Source organism: Hyperoodon ampullatus (genome assembly GCF_949752795.1).
Source record: "Hyperoodon ampullatus genome assembly, chromosome: 10".
Taxonomy (NCBI): domain Eukaryota; kingdom Metazoa; phylum Chordata; class Mammalia; order Artiodactyla; family Ziphiidae; genus Hyperoodon; species Hyperoodon ampullatus.
This window is the reverse complement of record NC_136923.1, coordinates 68784781-68796021: the sequence shown is the minus strand read 5'-3', so window position 1 is coordinate 68796021 and position 11241 is coordinate 68784781.

The window sequence follows — 11241 nt, the reverse complement described above, 5'->3', positions numbered from 1 at the left end:
TGGAAAGTGTTGCTGATCAATTATTTCTTTCCTTTCACGTAAGATGAACCTTTTAGCAACACAAGGGGAGGAACTTATCACTGAAGGCAAGGTTTACTGAGGAACACATTGATATGCTTTGTTCCTGACAGACCAAGAATTTCAGACAACACAAAACCATAGCATGGTAGTGCTTCAGACTTAGCAGGTTGCAGTCCTCATGCTTTTCTGCAAATACAATCTCAGACAATAAAGAGCATTCTGTTTCTATTTTACATACTTAAAGGTCTAAGATCTATAACTCATTTCAAAATTCAATTTGCATTCTCACAGTTATTTTAAAGCCAGATTGTTTCACAGTGGCCATAGAATTAAAGGCAAAAACTAAAGGCAAAATAGAATTCTCTGTATCATGTTTCACAGTGGCCACAGAATAAAAGACAAAAACTAAAAGCAAAATAGAATTCTCTGTATCATTTGTAAAATGAAATTAAAAAGTTCTTTTTAAAAAGTGCTGTGCTACAGAACAATGTTCTTCTTCATTTATAGGAGGAAAAGCGGTGCTTGGGATCTATGCTCTCTTCTGTTGGTTGGGTTTTGTTGTTGTTGTTGTTATTTTCTTGCTTTTACATTGCAGAGGGTCCTCTTATTTCACATATTTCATCCCCAAGGTGTTGCTAAGATCAAAAAGCACTGACAAGGTACAACTATTTCCTCAGTAAGGAGATGCTGCCCCCTGTAGAACAGAGGACAACAGTCATGAAGCTCCAGCAGAGGAAGAGGTCTGCACTGCCACAAACCAGCACACATGGCACAGCTCCTCTTCTAACAATGCCTCCTCTAATGACTCCTTCCCTTTGGTCCTCTTTCTGACTATTAACCTTTTACTTCACTAGTTCTTAACTGTGCCTGCACATTAGAATCACCTAGAGGGCTTTTAATGAATGCTCATACCAGGGCCCCAACCCAAGACCAACTAAATCAGAATCAGACTTCTAATTGTGGATTAACAGGCAGGTAATCTAGACTTTGGGGATTGGGGGAGGGAGGGAGGAACCCCACATTAAAGGGGACACAACCTTTCTCCAAACTCTCTGCCGTTGCTCAAACTGTTTTTTTAAGACCACAAAGGCCTTCATTTCAAGGTTCAGGTAAAAGGATGGTGAAAACTCTATTTTAAAATGTGTAGTTTTGGGAATTCCCTGGCGGTCCAGTGGTTGGGACTCAGCACTTTCACTGCCAAGGGCCCAGGTTCAATCCCTGGTCGGGGAATGAGATCCCACAAGCTGTGTGGCGTGGCCAAATAAAATAAAATGTGTATTTTCCACAAATGGTGCTGGGACAACTGCATATCCACACACAAAAGAATGAAGTTGGATGCTTCCTTATACCACAGAAATTAACTCAAAATGGATAAAAGACCTAAACTTAAGAGTTAAACTGTAAAACTCTTAGAAGAAAACAAAGGGGGAAATTTTTATAACACTAGATTAGGCGATGGCTTCTTAGCTATGACACCAAAAGCACAAGTAGCAAAAGAAAAATAAATTGGACTACATCAAAATTAACAATTTTTGTGCTTCAGACGATACCATCAAGAAAGTAAAATGACAACCTACAGAATGGGGGGGCAATATTTGCAAATCATATATCTGTTAAGGGACAGGTATTCAGAGTTCATAAAGAATTCTTACAACTCAATTATAAAAAGACAAATACCCAATTAAAAACGGGCAAAGTATTTGAATAGATATTTCTCCACAGAAGATATACAAATGGCCAAAAAACTCATGAAAAGATGTTTAACATCATTAGCCTTCAAGGAAGTGTAAATCAAAACCACAATGAGATACCACTTCTCACCCACTGGGGTGACTATAATCAAAAAGTCAGATAATAACAAGTGCTGGCAGTGGAACTCTTGTACACTGTGGCTGGGAATGTAAAATGATGCAGCTGCTTTGGAAAACAGTTTGGCAGTTCCTCAAAATCTCAAATGTAGAGTTACCATATGACCCAGGAATTCCACTTGTATGTACCCAGGATAATTTAAAACAAATATCCATACAAAAACTTGTACGTGAACGTTTAAGCAGCATTATTCATAATAGCTCAAAAATGGAAGCAACCCAAATGTCCATAAATGGATACACAAAATGGATATTAATAATATCATACATCAATAATATTCATACCATGGAATATTATTGGACAATAAAAAGGAATAAAGTACTGATACATGCTACAACATGGACGAACCTTGAAAACATTATGCTAAGTGAAGGAAGACAGTAAAAAAAGACTACGTATTACATGACTGCATTTATATGAAAAGTCAAGGATAGGCAAATCTATAGAGACAGAAAATAGATTAATTAGGGGTTGCCTAGGGGAGGGGGTGGGGAGGAATGGGGAGTGACTGTTAATATAGGGTTTCTTCCTGGAGTGACAAAAATGTTCAAAACAAATTGTGGTGATGGTTGCACAACTTTGTGAATATATAAAAACCACTGAATTGTACATTTTATAATGAATTTCACGGTGAATTTCATGGCATAGAAATTATATCTCAATAAAGATGTTGTAAAATGTGTACTTATAGAATCTGAACTTACCCCGTTGTGGCATTTATTACATTCACTGCTATGATTTTGGCTAAGTCACTTGGTCTATTTCCTCATCCAAAAGATAACAGGATTGAACCAGAAAAATTTTCAAGTTTCCTCTAGCTCTAAAATTCTAGGAGTGTATGAATATTTCAGGAAGCAGAAAAAATTCAATACATTAGAAGTTAAAGCCTTATGTCCAATTGCATTCCTATATTACCATTTCTTGTTATGCCATCTGATATGCCAGGTGTTGTGCTAAGCACTGCAGAAACATTATCTCAGTAAATCGTCACAGCAATCCCATAAGGTAAGTGTGATTAATCCCATTTCACGGATGTGGAAACTAAGGCTCAGAAAGGTTTCATAACTCGCCAGGATGTGAACACAAGTGTGCCTGACTTCAGGGCTGGTGCTTTTAATCTTTATGCACACTGCCTCCCTTACCAAGTATGTTCCTATTCTGAGCAGGCAGTTCCAAAACCACAACACCGTGTCCCTTGATTATCACAAATGAGTGGTTGAAAACTGGAAAGTGATCGACTACAATGATTCCTGGAAAAAGAATAAAGCAATAACTTATTACAATATTTTTCATATCTTGCTTTTGTGACCAGTGATTCCAGAGACACAGCATTTTCCTGTTTATATGAACAAAGATATTCCAAGCAAGCAAGCAAGCTACAATAAATTATCTGACAATACCCAGTCAAAATCCATTAAAACTCAGTAGAGGACCAGAAAAGGAAAGCTGTGGGAATTCTAGAAAAAAATTCCAGTAAAAAACTTTAAAGATTTGAGAGATGGGGGCACCTGTAGGTATCCTCAGGGAGAAGAGAATGTCACATTGGTGTGCACTTAGGGGCGCCGTGAAGGGGAAAGAAGTGCAGGTGAGGCTAAAAGGAGAACCAACTATCATAGGTTTTGAAGACTGTTTCACAATCTTTGTAAACCTCTGCCCACTTCTGATACACATAAAAATCTCATTAAACTCCCAGTTTGTGTTGCAAATAGGTTTTTTTTTAAATTCAAGTACACAATGATAACATGATACTGAATACATACATTTTTGCAAGCTGTACATCCTTCTTCTCCGAGATTCTGACACATTTCTCAAGTTATCAGAAGGGTAGTTACTAATAATTTAGTGAAGTTTTCAAGAGCACATGGAGGTCTTGATAATAAGCCTTCCTTTCGCCTTTGGTAAGATCAGTGGTTCTCAACTGGGGGCAACTCTGCCCCTGAGGGGATATTTGGAAAGTCTGGAGACATTTGTGATTGTCACACTTGAGGGTACTACTGGCATCTAGTGGCTATGATGTTAATTAAACGACAAAAAAAATCTTGTCCCTTTAGGTCAGACTATAGAGCAGCTCCCTTGCTGCAATCTGCTGAAAGTCAACCCTCAACATGACAGTTTGTATTAAAAACAAAAACAAAAACCTTGTCCCTTAAAAAAAAACAAAACAAAGTCATAGCTAAGCATCAAGTATATTCATTTAGACTGAGTGAAATCAGCTGAAGCTTGATGGCAACCCCTTTACCTCCAGAAAGAAGGTCCAACTCTGGCAGAAATGAGCTTTGCCACAGAGGGAAGTTCCGATGAGCGAGCTTGACTCTTAACAGTGGCTTATACCTGCAAGGGCACAGGCAGAATCACTTGCAGAGCTGCAAAAATCAAGGTATCATGCACCACCTTGGATATACTGAATTGCCAGAACCTTGGGAATGGGACCCAGGTGCAGAAGATTTCAAACCTCTTCCCTGCTGATTACAAACACACCCCACAATTAGGAGACATTGCTGTGGAACAGTGGAATCTCAACTGGGATGATTCTGTTCCAGAATCATAGCTATTAAAATGAATAATTCTCTAACATCACCTAATATCTAGTCCACAGTCAAATTTCCCCAAAGGTCCAAAAAAAGAAAGAAAGAAAGAAAGAAAGAAAGAAAGAAAGAAAGAAAGGCAAGCCATATAACTTTTTAGAAGTCTAGGATCCAACCAATGATCACATTATCACAGTGAGCTGTCATGTCTCTTTGGTCTACTTAAATCTACAATAGATGCTGGTGTGGTTTGTTTGGTTTTTTTCTGGCCTTTTATGACATTGACATATTTGAAGCAGGAATCCCCACATCTTTAAACATATTTCTACTTATTCCTATCTTCACCACTTCTAGTTTCTACCATGAAAAAAAAAATCCTTCCTCTTCAGATTTCCAGAGCTCATACTCTTCCTCCCTTCAGAGTCAAGCTCCCTTAAAAAAAAAAAAGTAACGGGCTTCCCTGGTGGCACAGTGGTTGAGAGTCCGCCTGCCGATGCAGGGGACACGGGTTCGTGCCCCGGTGCGGGAAGATCCCACCTGTCGCGGAGTGGCTGGGCTCGTGAGCCGTGGTCGCTGAGCCTGCGCGTCCGGAGCCTATGCTCCGCAACGGGAGAGGCCACAACAGTGAGAGGCCCGCGTAACGCAAAAAAAAAAAAAAAAAGTATCACTTCACCTTCTTGTTTCTCAGGTCACCATTCATTTCTGACCCCCTCATGCCACTGATACTGCTCTCACTAAGGTCACCAAAGGCTTTCTACACATGCCAAGTCCAAAGGACGTTTTTTCAGTTAACACCTTATCTGACCTCTCTGCAGCAGCTGCCATTGCTACCCATTATCTCCCTCAAGGGCTCTCAAACCTTGGCATAATTCTCTTGTTCTCTTCTGAGTCTATGTCCCAGAATGTTGGTATTCATCACGGTTGTCCTTGACCATCTCATTCCCTCCATGGCTTTAACCACCAGCTATTAGTGATTTCCAAATCTCTTCTCCAGTCTAGAACTCTTTCCAAAACTCAAGACCCATCTATCTAACTACCTACCAGACACCCTGGCCCAAATTTCCTATAGTCCCCTATATGTAATGTGTTCCTAACTGACTTATTGTTTTCCCCTGCAAACCATTTCTCCTATTACATTCCTTTTCTTAATTAATGGAAACACCAGTTCTCCAAATTTAAAACCTCTCCTCCTGCTTCTTCATCCCCACTAATGAACCAATCACCAAATCCTCAATTCTACATCCTGTATAGCTCTCACATTCATCACCTCCTCTTCAGCTCTACCTAAGCGGCAGTCAAGGCCCTCAACATCTCTCCCACAGACCATCACAAAGATATATTTAATCTCTATATTTCCAATCCTCTTTCTCCTTTCTGATCCATCCTCTACAAGTTATTTTTCTAAAACACAAATTGGTGCACATTGCTCATCTATTTAAAGCACCCTCCTTGACTTCCCATGCCCTGCTAGGGAACAATTTAGCATGGTGGTTAAGAACACAGGCACCAGAGTTAGAAAAAGCTGAATGCAAATACTGGATTCTCCATCTACTGCATAGCCATGAGTCACTGTTTACCCTCTTTAAGCCTCAGAGTTTTCATTTATAAAATGAGGATAATTGTGTCTTTCCAACCATGTTGTTAAGGAATTATAAGGTGATGTATTGAAAACATCTGTCTCAATACCCAAATTAAATACTTAATAATTATTATAAGATGAACTCCAAATTACTTAGCATGGCCCTTTATGATCTGGTTACTGCCTACCTGTTCAGTCTCATTTCCCATTCCTCCCCACAGTTTTCATTGCCATACTATTTCACATCTTTTTGCTCTTGTACACGTAATTTACTTTGCTTACAAAACCTAGCCCCCAGTGCTTTGTCCAATGACTGAACGCTATCCCAACCTTCATTTTTGCCCTATGAACCTTAAACACAACTCTATCATTTTGTGTTACATCTACTTCCTTGTCTTCCTCTCACACTAAATTGTTTCTTGAAAGCAGAGATAAGTGGAGAAAATAACAACACAAATAACAGACATGGAAATTCACCTCAGAGACACGGAACCGTATCAGTGTCTGTTGAACAAATTTATAGAAAGGACCTAAAGTGACCATTCTGTTCTCAAACTAATTTGATGTAAGTAATGGTTCATTTATTTTACTTTTTCTTCTTATTTTTAAAAAATACATCAGCCTAATGAGAGTTTAGGTGAGCAAGTTAGGAACTTTACACTTGGATATTTTTTGTGGAGTTTTAGAGCAGCTGTGGAAGAATAGGGATTCAAACTGGGTCTTGAAAATTGTTTTGGTCCAAAGCAGAAAGGGCAAACAGGGCCTGTGGTATTCAAGCTGGGCGATGTGAACTTCAGTCAAAACTTCAATGTAGCAAAGCTAAATTTGGTTAAGTCATGTTGTTCCTTAGAGGGAAACTGTGACAACTCAAACTCAAATAAGCAAACTTATTAAGGGAGAGATGCCCAAAGAACATTTTACCATGGGAACAACTAAGTGAGCAAACAGAAAAAGACAGAATAATAAGTATCTGGGAATAGTCTCTATTATAAGGAGACGACCAAATACTTTAAAAGAAGTATACTGGTGAATACCAAGGCTATGCAGGCTCTTAGACCAGAAAAAGTGTAGCTTGCAGGGTTAATGGTCTTAAAATACTACGCGGAACACGAGGCAGGCAAATTTCCTTGTTCTAAAAGGAGATTACAAACAGCTCATTTACTTGGGTTAATAAAACAAGTCATATTCCTTTCTGAAATCCGAGATGCCATGTTTACCATATACCAAGATCACACTTTAAAAAAACATTCTCTCCCTAACAATTATTAGAAAAAGATGTTTCGGAGGGGGGTGGGGAATCTACTCTCAACCTACCAAAAAGAAAAAAAATAAGAGATCTGTCAAAAGGGCAGTGAAATCTGGACTTCGCTAGCACCACTGTGTTGGACATTGCTGTGACGCCCGCGAAACAAGTTCAATTAGCGTAGAACTCGCTTTGCTCTCCCCGGCAGAACCAAGGAAAAAAAGAGGAAAAGTCACAAGGGAATCGACTCCGGGGGAGTTGCAGGAGGATGCCGTCAGTCTGCAAAACGCCAAAGGCTCAGAAAAGGGGTCAGCGCAGGGGCAGGAGTGGCAGTGGCCCCGAAAAGTGGGCTGCGCGAGGATGCCATAGACGGGTGCGGTGACGAGGCTGTCACGAAGCTGCCTCCCCCCTCCCGGCCTCGGGCCCCAGTCACTCACATGCGGAGCCCGCGCCCCCTCGGGCTCCTCCCGCCTCGGGGACAGAAAACTGCCGGGCGTGGAGTATAGGCCGACAACTTCCTGCTTCCGGGCGCGCAACCCGGAAGCAACTCCTACGCCAAAGGCGAGGCAGCGCTCTTTTTTCCCGCCCCACGCTTCCGCCAGAAGCCGAAAGCACAAAGACTCGGAGCGCTAGGGAACTCTCGCGAGATCCGGAGAGAACGGGTTCTTGCTCCCTCTGGCGTCGTTTCTTCCTCCTCGGTCCTCTTCAGTTCTTGCCAGGGTTTCTCCTCTTCGTGGGCTACCACAGACTTCATAGCTGAACTGATTCATTCAGTGAGCGTTTGTTGAGCCTCCTACTACGTGCCAGGCAGCGTGTTAGGCATTAAGGGGTGGGAGTGGGAGGGATAACGTAAATGGTGGGCAGGCCCTTACCCTTGGGATCTAAAAGAAAGGCAGGCAAACAAATCACTCAGATTTACACACGGCCCACTCATTAATGTTAATTGAGAGTTTACTCTTTGCCAGACATTACAAAGGACTTTACATTCGAGAAACTGCTTCAACAACCTCCATTTACCCTCATACCAACCAAGCTGAAGTTTATGGAAAGGTTAAATTGCTCGAGATTACACTGGAAGCTCCCTCTGTTCAGGTTCTGGTTTGGAACAGGCCGTGTGAATGTTGAACTGAACAGAATTAGGACATGGTCCCTAACATGGGCTGTTAACAATCTCGGTGAGAAGAAAATCTGACACAAGCAGTTAGACAACGATGGAAGGTGGCACTGAATTAAAGACCAAGAAGAGAGAAGGGGAGAGAGTCTACTGTAGACAGGAAGAGTAGAGAGGTTTTCTGAAGGAGCTGGAACAAGGACATGGGCGAAGTTTGGAAAAGCATTGCAAGGAAAAAGACTAGCTTGGGCAGAGGTCTGGAAGTGGGAATGCTGGTGCCACATTTAAGGCTTGGATAATAAAATAATAAGAAATCAGGCTGGAGAAGTCAGTGAGTGGTCAATGATGAAGGGCCTTCAAGCCCAGGCCAAGTGATTTGGGACTTTAATGGGCAAAGTGAAGCCATTTAATACTTCATGGCAATATCTTGTAATATTTTGGGAGGAGGGCTTTGGCTGCTGTGTGTAAGATGTATTAGTGGGGCAAAGCCAAAAGGCAGGGAACCCAGCAAAGGGGCTTCTGAAATAATCCTGGTGTTAAAGGTCTGAAACAGCAGTGGGAATGGGAAGGAAGGGATATAATTTGGGGATCTTTGGAAAAACGAACTGACACGTCTTGATGTGTCACTTATAGGGAGCAGAGAGAAAGAGGATGATCTTCAGGTTTCCAGCTCAAAAAATGATGTTTCTGTAAAAGTTTATAATTTTGTTTTTAATAAGGGACATTTATTCAGAAGACACATTAAGCTTAGATACAGAATAAATGAAGTATTATATAAGCTACAATTTAATAGTGAATTTAGAAAAGGAATCTACGCCTCTTTGTCAACTCTGTCCTGAAGTCACTGACACCTAATGTTCTCTTGGGGACAAAAAGGCCAACAAATACTGAGCCTCTTGAGAAAGGATTTGGAATGAGCAAGCAAGACGCTGTCTTATTCTTGTGTCAAACCCCAATACATCCTCATTGTACCCTAAGCCTCCCAAGATATACGGTAAGGAACTACATAAAGTCCAAAGAAAGGAAACTCAGATAACAGACAGAAAGGACCAATGATGAAAACTTTTCCATCCAGCTCAAGGGTCATAACACAAAACTGCAGGAAGTGTAAAATTAATTATACCTTACATTAGCACAACACTCATCAGTCTAAAACGTTATTTTCTGTCCATTAGTCAATGAAACCTGAGCATCCTATGTTCAGTTCTCTGCCAAGAGAGCACAAAGATGAAGGAGGCACAGTTATTCTTTCAAGGAGCTCACTGTCTACTTTGACCTTTTCAACCTTGTATACCCTTATTCCTGCTTGGCAATTAAGGAAACTAGGATTGAACTGTGGTCAAGAGCACAGGCTCACAGCTGTGGTACTTTGAGCAAATTATTTAATCTCTGTAAGCCTCGGTTTCCTCAAAGTAAAAAGGGAATAGTGATATCTACCTCCTGTGGGTTTGAAGATTAAGTGTTGTCAAAAGTTCAGAAATAAGCTACAAGGATATACTGCATAGCACAGGGAATAGAGCCAATATTTTATAATAACTATAAATGGAGTAAAACTTTTAAATATTGTGAATCACTAGGTTATACACCTGAAACTTACAAAATATTGTAAATCTACTGTACCTCAGGTTTTTAAAAAATTTTTAATTAATTAATTTATTTATTTATTTATTTTTGGCTGTGTTCGGTTTTCGTTTCTGTGCGAGGGCTTTCTCTAGTTGCGGCGAGCGGTGGCGGGGGGCACTCTTCATCGCAGTGCGCGGGCCTCTCATTGTCACGGCCTCTCTTGTTGAGGAGCACAGGCTCCAGACGCGCAGGCTCAGTAGTTGTGGCTCACGGGCCTAGTTGCTCCGCGGCATGTGGGATCTTCCCAGACCAGGGCTCGACCCGTGTCCCCTGCATTAGCAGGCAGATTCTCAACCACTGCGCCACCAGGGAAGCCCTGTACCTCAGTTAAAAAAAATTTTTTTTTTAATTTTTGGCTGCGTTGGGTCTTCATTGCTGCACATGGGCTTTCTCTAGTTGCGGCAAGAGGGGGCTACTCTTCGTTGCGGTGCGTGGGCTTCTCATTGCTGTGGCTTCTCTTGTTGCGGAGCACGGGCTCTAGGCGCAGGGGTTTCAGTAGTTGTGGCACGTGGGCTTAGTTGCTCTGTGGCATGTGGGATCTTCACAGACGAGGGATCGAACCCGTGTCCCCTGCATTGGCAGGCAGATTCTTAACCACTGCGCCAGCAGGGAAGTCCCTGTACCTCAGTTTTTAAAAATGTTCAGAAATAGCAGAAGTAAAACACTGAATCACTGGAATAGTAGTTAGTAAAAGTTTATTGCACACACACAATCACACACACACACACACACAAAACAGTTTGCAAACTGGGGGCACTCAGAACATGGAAAGAGGCTCAAAGGTATATTTTTATAAAGCAGCTTATACAGTGAGGAGGCAGTGGTTGTTTATTCTTCACAGTGGTTGGTTATACTACTAAGAGTTTTCCTAGTGATAGGGAATGGGTTAAAAGTGGTTACCTCACATTAATTTTGGGGAAGTTTAAGTTTTGTTTATGATTTTCAGGGGCATTAACAAGAAGTGGCCCAAGTTAAGTTTTGCTTGTTTTACAGAATAAGCTAAATTAAGTTTTACTTGTATGACTAAACTGATTTGTCTGCTCAGGGAATTTCCAAGTCTGGGCTCCATCTGTGTTTGATTTTTAACAATGTGAAAGTACACAATAGTCCTTAGTTGGATGCCAGGCACAAAGTAAGCATTCATTTAGCCATCATTATTAAGTGGTGTGCAAAGCATTTACTATATGTTTATTTACCCCATTTCTTTTTTGTCCTCCCTCCAAACCTCGTCTCATTGCCTCTACTTTGCTTCTCTTTGATCCTGAGCAAA